The following is a 13,298-nucleotide window of genomic DNA, read 5'->3' as shown; positions in this document are numbered from 1 at the left end:
AAAAAAAAAAAAAAAAAACTTTTTGTTAATTTTTTATCATGTCTTAGAAGACATGATAAAAATTAACTCATCCCCCTTTTGTCTGGGTATGTTGTCTCACCGTTTCTAAAAATAGACCAGAACCCACTCTTTTCTTGGAATTCTATTCTTTAGAAAGGATGAGTCATGGTCTATTTTTAGAAAGTGGGAGACAACATTCGCAGACAAAAGGGGGGGGGTAAGACATGATAAAAATTAGACGTGATAAAAATTAACCAAAAGTTTTTTTTTTTTTTTTTTTTTTTTTTTTTTTTTAGTCTCAGAATTTTTTTCTGAGCTCTGAGAAATTTTTCCTAGCCGATCCCATTTCGTTTTTCGACTTTCACTTTCAACTCTTCACTTTTCTATAAAAGCATTCCACGTTTCTGTTCAGAACAGTGCGGATTGTTGATGAGGCAACATGTCTCTCTCTACCCAAATCTGGAACACTAGTCACGAGAGAATATGAGACTAGAAAAATAGTTTAGCTTATTGATTTAAAAAATGTCCCATGCTAGAACTCAGAATTATAATCAGAGCGGGGCTCTCCAGTATCCACTTCCAAGATTTTAGATTTGCCATCAGTGACATGTTCCCGAATTCATAAATTCTTCAATTATAGTCCCCTTCTTTGACAAATGGCTAAGAAATTCTTAAAGAATATCATGAGATTGGGTAAAGAGAGAGACGTGTTGCCTCTTCCACAGCCCACACGGATCTGAAGTGAAACGCGGAATGCTTTTATAGATAACTGGGGAATTGAAACAAACTCAAAAGCCAATCGAAAGTAAAAGCCCAACAGAATTCCACAAGAATGAGTCATAGTCTATTTTTAGAAAGAGTGAGACAACATTCCCAGACAAAAAGAGAAGGGAGTTAATTTTTAACATGATAAAAATTAACCAAAATTTTTTTTTTTTTTACACAACTCAGAATTTTTTTCTGAGCTCTGAGAATTTTTTCCCATTCGGCTTGATTCACAAAACCAGATATATTCAAATTATTTCTATAGAGGGTTCTCATCTATTTAAACCACTCGCGTTTCAGCTTTAAATCAGTCTGTGCTGTGCACTGGAGCTGAATACACGCTTCTTCCTCCTTGAAAGAGGTTTTGTGAAGGTGTGTGGAGATATTGTTTTCAGCTGTCAGACATTTTTTTCCAACAGCCAACTCGATCGTTCAAATGACACCGTGGAAGTTCGAGAGAGGTCAAGTCGATTCGGATGACGGCAAAGCATTTGAGGGCTATTTGCCTTAAGAAATTCCTTCGTGGAGGACTTTGGAAGGGAAACTGGCTCGTATTCACGTTACACATGGGGAAAAACCACGAAAAAAACACCCATCCAGCCAGCTTGAAAGTCAGTCGTTCACGTTTTACAAAATGTGAAATGGATTTTATAAAACATATTGGGATCGTATTCAAAATTGGATCATTCTGTTGTTTTATCAGAATATGCCAGTAGACGATTGAACAATTCTATTGAACCACATGATCTTGCCTTCTTGAAAGTCATTTGTTAACGTTTCACAAAATATATATCAGTATAAGATGGAACCATCGTGATCCGTTATCCTGACTGATGGAGTCAGCTGTGGATCACAAGACCTTGCTTTTTTTGAAAAGGATTTGTTAAAGTTTCACAAAATATACAAAATATATATCAGCATACGATTGAAAAAAAGCATGATCCGTTATCCTGAGTGATGGAGTCAGCTGTGGTTCACAGGATCTTGCCTTGTTGAAAACAATTTGTAAAAGTTCCACAAAATATATCAGTATACAATGAAACTATCGTGATCCGTTAATTCTGACAAGTCTAGTCAGCTGTGGATCACGGGATCTTGCCTTCTTGAAAGTCATTTGTTAAAGAAGATTCACAAAATATATCAGTATACAATGGAATAATCGTGATCCGTTAATCCTGACTGATTGAGTCAGCTCTGGATCACGAGATCTTGCCTTCTTGAAAGTCATTTGTTAAAGAAGTTTCACAAAATATATCAGCATACAATGGAACAATCGTGATCCGTTAATCCTGACGGGTCTAGCCAGCTCTGGATCATGAGATCTTGCCTTCTTGAAAGTCATATGTTAAAATTTCACAAAATATATCAGTATACGAGGGAACAGTCGTGATCCGATTATACTGACTGCTCTAGCCAGCCGTGGATCACGAGATCTTGCCTTATTGAAAAGGATTTGTTAAAGAGGTTTCACAAAATATATCAGTATACGATTGATAAAATCGTAATCCGTTAATCCTGACTAGTCTAGCCAGCTGTGGATCACGAGATCTTGCCTTGTTAAAATTTCACAAAATATATCAGTATACGAGGGAACCATCGTGATCCGTTGATCCTGACTGCTCTAGCCAGCTATGGATCACGAGATCTTGCCCTGTTGAAAGGGATTTGTTAAAGTTTCACAAAATATATCAGTATACGATTGATAAAATCGTGATCCGTTTTTCCTGACTAATAGAGTCAGCTGTGGATCACGAGATCTTGGCTTCTTGAAAGGAATTTGTTAAAGTTTCACAAAATATATCAGTATATGATGGAACAATCGTGATCCGATTACACTGACGGGTCTAGCCAGCCGTGGATCACATGATCTTGCCTTGTTGAAAAGGATTTGTTGAAGTTTCACAAAATATATCAGTATATGATGGAACAATCGTGATCCGATTACACTGACGGGTCTAGCCAGCTGTGGATCACGAGATCTTGGCTTCTTGAAAGGAATTTGTTAAAGTTTCACAAAATATATCAGTATATGATAGAACAATCGTGATCCGATTACACTGACGTATCTAGCCAGCTGTGGATCACATGATCTTGCCTTGTTGAAAAGGATTTGTTAAAGTTTCACAAAATATATCAGTATACGAAATAATAGCATGTTTTCTATAAAAACAGCTATTGAGTAAAACATTTCTAGCCTTGAAAAACAAAAACAGTAGCAGGGGAAAAAATATTACCCTACCTCAAAGTATTGAAAGGAAATAAGAATACATTTCTATAAAATGGGTGACTCAATAAATATTTGTAGTCTATGAAATACAAAAGAGTAAGAAAAAAATGTTCACATAACTTCACAGAAGCTCTTCCCAGGAGAGTGAGAAGCGTGTATCCACGTTGAGTGCACAGCACAGACTGATCTGAAGCCGAAACGCGAGTGGTTTAAATACATTAACGAGTTGCTTCTAGAAACCGACTGGGAAAAATTCTCAGAGCTCTGGAAAAATTTCCACACATTAAAAAAAAAAAAAAAAAAAAAAAAAAAAAAAAAAAAAAAAAAATTTCCTTTTTCTTTCTTAATTTGATGTCTTCACTTTTTAGTTTCTATAAGGTCAAAAGAATGAAGACATCAAATTAAGAAAGAAAAAGGAAGGGTTTTTTTTTTAAATCTTTTTTGAGCTTTGAAATTTTTTTCCCAGTCGTTAACATTTCGTTTTTGGACTTTCAGTTTTAATTCTTGGACCCATGATGCTCTTTTCTTGATGTTCTTGTAGTATATTTCTATACAAATTCACTCCTTTTCCCCAAAAAAGATATCTTTTTTTTATTTTTTTTACCTTCCAATTTGTATAGCTATATACTGAAAACAAGAATTAAAGTGAGTTTGTAGTATATTCCTATACAAATTCACTTAATTTCCCAGCAAAAAGATGTCTTTTTTATTTTTTTATCTTCCAATTTGTATAGCTATATGCTGAAAACAGGCTTTAAAGTCCGTTTGTAGTATATTCCTATACAAATTCACTGCCTTCCCCCCCCGAAAAAAAAGATGTCTTTTTTTATTTTTTATTACCTTCCAATTTGTATAGCTATATACTGAAAACAGGCCTTAAATTCCGTTTGTAGTATATTCCTATACAAATTTACTCCCTTTTCCCCAAAAAGATGTCTTTTTTTTTAATTTTACCTTCAAATTAGCTACATACTAAGAACGGGCGTTCAAGTCCGTTTGTAGTATATTGGTATACATGGTCTATTTTTAGAAAGGGTGAGACAACATTCCCAGACAAAAGGGGGTAGAGTTAATTTTTATCATGTCTAGAAGACATGATAAAAATTAACAAAAAGTTTTTTTTTTTTTTTTTTTTAAACATCTCAGAATTTTTTCTGAGCTCTGAAAATTTTTTCCCAGTCGGCAACCAAGTGAAAATTTTCCAGCCAAGACGATTTTGCTTTTACTTTCACTTTCAACGCTTTTCTATAAAAGTGTTCCACGTTTTCTATTCAGAACCGTGCGGGCTATCCAAGGTGCAACATGCTTTTTCTATTTCTCTATCTCATCTGGACCCAGGACCACTCTTCTAGGAAGAGCTTCTGTGAACACAGGTTTTTTTAATGTCTCACAGAATAGAAATCATTCTTCCATTTAGGGGAAAATGTTTCCCTTTTGAAAAGCTAATGCCCCTCGTTTGGATTTCATCAGCAACCGTTTATCAGGTTCTAGCGAAATTGGATGATCCATCCATGAATCAGAATTTCCCATCCGTGGTTTGGATGCAACAAGATTTCAACATAGTTTAAGAAAAATCCTTCAATCCTATTTGAAAGGAGATGTCATGATATTGAAAGACACCTCAAACCATACCGTTGACGACGTGTGAGACACAAACCATGACATAAATTTCAGTTTCTCTGACAGCTAACACGCTTGAGCTTTAAAAATGTATGAAAGAATTTGTTTTTAATCCATTTCAGCGATTGAGTGGGCTGGGAAAAAAAGGCCCTTTCCATGACAGCTATCACGCTTGAGCTTTAAAAATGTATGAAAGAATTTGTTTTTAATCCATTTCAGCGATTGAGTGGGCTGGGAAACATTTTCCTTCATTGCTCAGGGGAAGAAAAGGCTCTTTCCATGAGAGCTAACACTCTTGAGGTTTAAAAATGTATGAAAGAATTTGTTTTTAATTCATTTCAGCTATTGAGTGCGCTGGGGGGAAAAAAGGCCCTTTTCATGAGAGCTAACATGCTTGAGCTTTAAAAATGTAGGAACGAATTTATTTTTAATCCATTTCAGCGATTGAGTGGGCTGGGAAACATTTTCTTAGAGCTCAGGGAAAAAAAGGTTCTTTCCATGACAGCTAACACGCTTGAGCTTTAAAAATGTATGAAAGAATTTATTTTTAATCCATTTCAGCGATTGAGTGGGCTGGGAAACATTTTCTTAGAGCTGAGGGAATGTGTCACCAGGTTGAATGCACAGCACACACGGATGGGAAGTCGAAACTCGAGTGGCTTAAAAAATAAATATACGAAATTTGGGTCATAGAGCTCACTAGGAAAAATTCTCAGAGTTCTGGAAATAATTCTCAGTTCAAGCATGGTACATGAGAACAGAAATGTATTACAATCATCATGTCATCATTGTTTTCGAAAGCCAAAAGAATTCCTCATGAAAGAACATCTTTTCTTCGTGGTTGTGGGATGGAGTAGAGATGTTGCATCTTGAACAACCCACACTGATCTGAACAGAAACATGAAATGTTTTTATAGATATAAGAAATGAATTGAAAGTGAAAGTAAAAATGAAATTGTATTGGCTGGAAATATTTCTTGGCTGTTGAATGGGAAAAATATTTCCAGAGCTGAAAAAAAAATAAAAAAAAACCTCTTCCTTTTTTTATTAAATTGATGTCTTCTCTTTGTTTACTTTGGAATGGAGAAACCCAAAGACCATGAGTCATCCTTTCTAGAACATATAATTCCAAGAATGAGTCATGTTCTATTTTTAGAAACAGTGAGACAACATTTTCAGACAAAAGTGGGTAGGGTTAATTTTTATCATGTCTTCGTTAATTTTTATCATGTCTAGAAGACATGATAAAAATTAACAAAAAGTTTTTTTTTTTTTTTTTTTTTTTTTTTTTTTTTTTTTTTTTTTTACATATTAGAATTTTTTTCTGAGGTTTGAAAAATTTTCCCCAGTCGACAGCCAAGAGAAAATTTTCCACCCAAGACGATTTGGTTTTTACTTTCACTTTCAACTCTTTTCTATAAAAGCATTCCACGTTTTCTGTTCAGAACTGTGCAAGCTGTCCAAGGTGCAGCATGCTTTTTCTCTCACTCTACCTCCTCTAGATCTAGGATGTTTTTTTCTTTCTCAAGAAGCGGAATTCTTTGGGAATACCTTACAATTTCACGAGGTAGCTGTTCCTTGTATTTCGAGGAGATTTCAATGGAATTGTTTATAGATGTCACCTATTGCAGATGGGGAAAAAGTCTATACTTGATAGCTGGAGACATCTCACCCAGATAGGTCACGCTATATTTTTTCCCACACCTAAATAAACTGGACATGAGCCATCCTTTTGTTTTCTCATCCAACAAAGATAGACACTGCAGACCGTTTTGGGTTTTCACTCTTCGCGAACCGAGACGAGCCGCAGCGACACTTTGCGTTTTCTCTGAGCGCAATAATGGATCACGTGAGCAGCCATTTTGTTTCCCATCTCACCCAGATAGGTCATGTTGTATTTTGTTTCATGCACCTAGCCAATTTTGGACATGAGCCATCCTTTTGTTTTTTTCCATCGAACCAAGATGGACTCTGGAGACAATTTTGTTTCTCAACGGAAAAGTAAATTTTCTGAATGGGTGCCAGTGTTCGAATACTTTTGTGACCGACTGTACATATATATTTATACCCTTTTTAAATCGATCCCACCAGCGGCCGGTAAAATCGCTGAACACTGGAAGTTCGGTCCAAGGTTGGAATCCCTCGAACGGGCTGGTTGCATGGACGTTTTCGTGGTTTTGCTCATGTGTTACGTGTATACGAGCTAGTTTTCCTTAGATTGTCCTCCACCAAGGTAACCCTCACTTTAGGCAGATAGCCCTCGAGGCTTTGCTGTAATTACATAAAACCAAAACTAAGCACTTTTTAGATCTGAATAAATATACACAAAACTGATGTAATATCTAAAAGTAGATCACATTAAAAAATCTGATAACTAATTATAAATCTTGCATTATAATATTGACAAGAATTTAACTGAAAATTATACAAGTATTTAACTTGTTTTATACATGAGATTCTAGAAACTATAGGAAATTGACATTGATATCGGTACAGTTAAAACTACTTAAATAATTTTTTTAACTCAAAGCAATTTAATGTAAATGTTGAATTTAGGATGTGCATAGTTTGAATTATATACTGCATATTCTTTAATGCATGTCTAATATATTACATTTTTATACACTACAAATTCAAATAAAAGTCGAGGGAAATACATTATAATTTAAAACATAAAATTTATAAATTACTCATCAAAACATGAAATTAAGTACATTGATATATACATTAGTTTAAAAATTACAATTTTAAATTAAAAGTATGCACCTCTTCTTTATATGTGAAATAAGAAAACACCAAATATATTATTTTCACTAAAATTTAATTAAGGCATTGGTGATGTAGAATAAATAAATAAGGTAGAATCGTCAGCATCAAATGCGTTATTTCTATAGCGAAATACTCGAGTTTTTCACAAATCTTAAGAAATTAAAATATCTATTACGTACACTTTCAAAAACAATCCGTGACCTCCGCCGTCCTCAGTTTAGCTCTAAAACGACAGTCAGAAACTTAAACGGCAGCTGTCCACCTGACTGGAAAAATTTCCGACGCGTCGATCTCTGTAATGATCGAGACAATGACACCAGACTCGCTCTCTGTCGAGTAGATCGCAAAAAACGACCCGTTCTTCTATCTCGATGTTATCCAGACTAGGGCTGTTTGTAAAGATGAAGAAATAAAAGAAGTGGCTTAAAGCTTCTGAAAGAAGTGAAGAAATAATTCATGGAAACAAAGTTCCGGATTCTCATGAGCCTGAAGTAGAAATTGAAGAACCTGAAAATGTGACTGTTAAGTTGGTGAAACTGATAGTGAAGTTACAAAGTCGCAGGCATCAAATGTTGAACTTTCTGAAAATGCATGCAATGCAGAGATTGGAGAATCTGATGTACAGCTTAAGCAGTGTGCTCCAGAATTGCAAGAAAATTCACCCACTTCACAAACTGGGTGTGTGCCTCATAGTGCAGGTTTTCCAGACAAGGACTTGATTCTAAACCTGAATACTTCTGCTTGATTCTATTCACGACCCTGGTGCAAACATCGGAACTGGCTTTCAAGAAATAAGGCAAATAAGCATGTACCATCTGAGTTAAAAATACCGAGATGAACTATACGCATGCTGCGAGTGAACTACAGAGTGGTAAACGAACTGTTTTAGATCTTCCAATGGATGAAAAGTCTGGATATGCAAAACAGAAATACATCTCAGAACTGCAGTGGAAAAGTATTTGACCCGGGTATAACTTAATGAAAAGACAGAGATTGCACTTCATTGTGAACTTTAATTTGTATAATTTAAAATTGTTGTGTTTAATTTGTGTATGTAACATGCAACACAGTGTAAACATTTGTTTCCTTAGTTATGTTATTTTTTATTTTATTACTTTTTGCTTGTATCGAATTATGCTTCTGATCAAGGATTGTACTGCCCGGGATGTGCAGTCCCTGGGGGGGGGGCAGTGCTACGAAATGCCCAGGCGTGGTAAGATAGCTTCCTCGCAAAGCAGGTTTAGGGTTGCCAGAAAATGGCAAGGGAAGGCATGGTTGCCACATTTGGCGATATGCCATAGATAGATGGTGAACTTTCTAGAACGAATTTTTACTGGTTTAGCCCAGAATGTTCTCGAACACAAGCCAAAAGCTACATAAACCCTGCTGGACGTGGAGAGTCTATCGAGTTGATAGTCAGTGAGTGCCTAGTGCATCGAGTCTCTTAGAGTATCGCGAGTTAGATTGCAGAGTGTGTCGAGCTCCAGGAACGACTGAACTGAGGAGTCGGGAGCTAAATTCTAGTGTATTGTCGAGTGCATCGCGAGTTGTAGCGTGGAAAGTCTCGAGAACGACCGAGCAGAGTCGAAGCTGTACTCATTTGCTTTGCCATGAAGCTGTCTTCGTAATAGCCCGAAGGCTGTGTCGCTGATCGTTTCAGCGTATTTATAGTAGATCTTCGACGACTGTAAAACTTGATTTTGGAGCTATCTTGAAAAATACTGGCCAATAAAGTGTGTTTCGATACTTTATCAAGAAGTGTCGTCTTTATTCACTCCAAATCTGCACGAACGTGAAAAGAAGAAAAATAACATAACAATATATTTGGCTAGAAGTTCTATTAGTTATCAGAGAACAGGTTTGAATGTAGCTAGAAAAAATAGTTTTCACAACACAATTAAAAAGTACTTTATTTATGCGGTGACTGCAATAATAATTAATAAGGACTGCATAATCGCACAAAAACAGTTTCCGGTGTACCTTGTTTTGTAATATTCTGCTTTTTTATAAATATCACTCTTAGTTATAAGCCCAACCTTCGAGAATTCGTCAAATTATCCGGTATTCTTCACCAAGATATGATACCTTCTCTCGGCAATAAAGTGGTTAAAATAACGCAAATTTCTAACTTAGATTGATGCTATTCATAGACCAGTTTTCTGCATTTCAAGCGTGACACAGGTTAGAAAGTAAATTGTGTCATAATCCTCTAGTTTTTTCCTAAAACCAATACTAATCTATATTTGAACTTCGGCTAAATTTGAGATAATTATTAAAACTCAATTACATTTTTCCCAGAATAATTTTTAATATGTTTATGTGCATAGTCAAGTGCACGTACGGTGTATCTATATTATTAACAATTGACCTAAGTACAGAGACGGAACAAAAATATGGAAACAAATAATGAATTCTTTCATGAATAGTGAATTATGTACTCGGGAATGTTTCCGAAACTAAAAAGTCTGAGCTAATGAATAATGAGATGTTATCTTTCTTCCTGCAAAACCTTTCAGTTTCCTGTTAAACACACAGGCAGATAGCAAGCTCAAACTTTGTTCGCCAAAACTTAGGAGCTTTATTGTAGTTTGACAACTGAGAAACTTGTCACTATTATCAGAAAACCAAAAACGTATATGAGATGGAAGAATTGTGGTCTTATCCAGACAGATCCAAGAGGTCATGCAAGTCGCAACTGCGATGGGCCACATTCCAAGGTGCCACCAAAGTATAAATTAATTTTTAAAAATCAGCAAACATATCCTATGTCTGAAACAGACGGCATTCTTAAAACTACCACTTGTCTCGCATTAATTGATGACAAGGAAACATTATTTATACCATAGAATGGACTTGGTTGCTCAAAATGCTTTCTTGCAGGATAGTAATGAGAACAGCAGAATATTGTGACTTCGCTACCCAAACTATAACCAATAGAAATAAACGGTCGCGAACACTTAGCCGACAGGACATTTAGCCTACACGGACACTTAGCTGACACGGAGAGTTACCCGTCAGGACATTTGGCTATGGGACAGTTAATCCAAACTATAACCAATAGAACTAAACGGTCGCGGACACTTAGCCTACACGGACACTTAGCCGACACGGAGAGTTACCCGTCAGGACATTTGGCTACGGGACAGTTAACTGTCAAGACATTTAGTCAACACTAAGCCGACAGTGGAGTTTAGCTGACATGTACCCAATAATTATTTTAATTTACAATCAATTACAAAATTTCACGACTTCTCCATAAGTTTAATATTTAAGTTATTTTTTGCACCTATCAGTAAAAGTCAGTTTTCGATTCTTGAAGATCTCATACGTGCTTTTAATTATTGTGTTAATTTAGCACTGTTTGGTGTATATTGGCCAAATTGAAAATGCACTGAAATTTCTTGTCAGGAAATATGAATTAAATTTCAAAGGAAAAGGAATTTTTTTAGCTAAGTACGACGGTTACTTAATTATATTTTAATATGGGATCTTCAAAAATTATCCGTTATTCTTCATTTAATCAAATGGGTTCTTTTGACACTTTCACATGACACACATTTCCCTTGTTTACTTAATGATAATAATTTTCCAATCTCGCTCTTCCAAATTTTTAATATCTTTACGTTTCATTAACATTTTACTCATCACATCATGTTAAATTCCTTCCCTTATAAAATCGTTTGGCTCCTCCCACTAATGAAATTTCCTTTGCCTGTCCTATGAAGCGACGGAGTGGCAAATCTAGGTATCCAGCCATTGCCTTACCCTGTATATAGCAAGTGAAATTACTGAGCATAATTTTTTCTGTGTTAGCATTAAGTTTAGGAGATTTGAATAAGAAGAATTCAGATACCATTTTAGCGAAGTAGGACGGGAAGAGCAATTATATTCGTAGGGAGCAATTATAGTTATTTGGCAGATACTATGTAGGCATAACTGGTTGTAGGAATATCGTGCAAGAATCCACAGTGAGGTGGGATCATTCATTTCGTGTTACAAAGCACAGTTACTCGAGACACATCGTAGGCTAGACTGAACTGGCTGCTGTCCTCAGCGTAGTAGGAGTAAACCGTTCTGAAAAATCTGAATAATGCAATAAAAATTATTGTTATTCCTGAATTATACTTTTTATAGAAACATATGGCGGTGAGGGTTAGTTTCGCAAATATATTTTATTTTGTTATTAGAAACAGTTAAAAAAAGTGAATTTGTAAGACAAGCAAAGGTATAAATTATTTGTGACCTCTATAATTTGCAGTTCATGTCACCATTCTTGAAATAAAAATATTGTGACATTTTATTGACCACGCCTCTCGCTTAAAATACTTATTTAGGTTATTGTTTGTTGCCCTAAACTAGTGCATAATGTTTAATTTAAAAGTAAAATATTAAGGTTTTGTTTTATTCATAACTGAAGCTGCAGAAGGAGGGGCCACAAAGTAGGGCGGAGTAAAGCGACACATCGTGAAAGTCACTCTAATGTAGTGCCATTTAACGATGCTAGATTTAACCATATTTGTCATGTAAATAGATATTATTTACTATGTTTTGAAAGTCACAATGTGTGATTTGCAGTATAATATGTTATATTAATGTTTTTCTTACAAATTATAACTTCTCTCAATACTGCTAAAAATGTATACATTTTCATTTCATTTCTCATTCATTCCTTTTCTTTCTCGTTTTTGGTTTATCGTCCACCTAACAGAGGTAAGTTTGGTTTATGTAATTACGGCAAAGCCAGAGGGCTATTTGCCTAAGAGGAGGGATGCCTTTGTCGAGGACTTTCTAAGGAAAACTGCTTCATATACATGTTACACGTGGGATAAACCACGAAAACAACCTGTCTGTTCGCGGGATTTAAATTCGGACTGAACTGCCAGTGTTCAATGACTTTACCACTCGGCAGTTGCTGAATCTAACAGAAATAGAGTGACCATTTTACTTAATACATAAGTCTCTTCCAATAAAAATTGCCCTTTTTAGGCTAGAACTTTTTTAATACATTCAGGAAAATGGGCACCAAAAATTTTCCCATTACCATGTAGCTAAACCGAAAACGAGAAAGAAAAGGAATGAAAGAGGAAAAAAAAAAAAAAAATTAAATTAATGAAAACTGAAATGAAAATTTATATATTTTTAACAGATATTGAGAAAAGTTGTATTTTATAAGAAAAACATTAATATAACATATAATTATACTTTTACGTTTTGCTGGCGTAACCAATAAAGTCACCAATAATGGTACAACTGATGCCAAACGGAATAATCTCACTGGTAACCTTTTATGCCTCATTTTCAAAACAAGTCGCACCCTTTTCTTAACACTATCAACTCTCCATCGTAATATAATTATTTAGGTTATTGCATTAACACTGCATCGGGAATTCTAAACATATACAGTCAAAAGTCTTTAATCCGGACGTCCATAATCCAGACCACAAAGCTACAAATTTTCTGCCATGCGTAAACGCATAATGCGTTTACGCATGCGCATTTAATGTATAACGGGCGGTATAAGCTAAGCTAAAATTATCTAATTCAGTTAATGTTGCAGATTGCGTTGTTCCTTAATCTTGGAATTGGATCCAGCTTATTATTTTTTGCAGACTGTTAGAGCAATTTTATAAAAGTAAGCTTGAACTTTCGATTATGTCAAATAGAATTTTCGATATATATTTACTAATATGTAAAGGATCTACAAAGCGAAAGTATGTTTTAATGTCCATCAAACAAAAAGTGGAATTGCTGCAAAAAATGGATAAAGACATATTCTTTGTTTCTCTAACTATTCCGAAATCTGTTTATCAATTTCACGTGCTCTGCAGGGGGGCACGTCACGGCACGCAATGAACTAGAAGTTGATCTGTCAGCACTATTCTTATCTTCAGGGCAGATGTTTTTACTTTATTCGGCT

This window comes from Stegodyphus dumicola, chromosome 8 (genome assembly GCF_044657685.1).
Source record: "Stegodyphus dumicola isolate Sdum_Otavi_A_Nest chromosome 8, ASM4465768v1".
NCBI lineage: Eukaryota > Metazoa > Arthropoda > Arachnida > Araneae > Eresidae > Stegodyphus > Stegodyphus dumicola.
Note: the sequence above shows the minus strand (reverse complement) of the source record.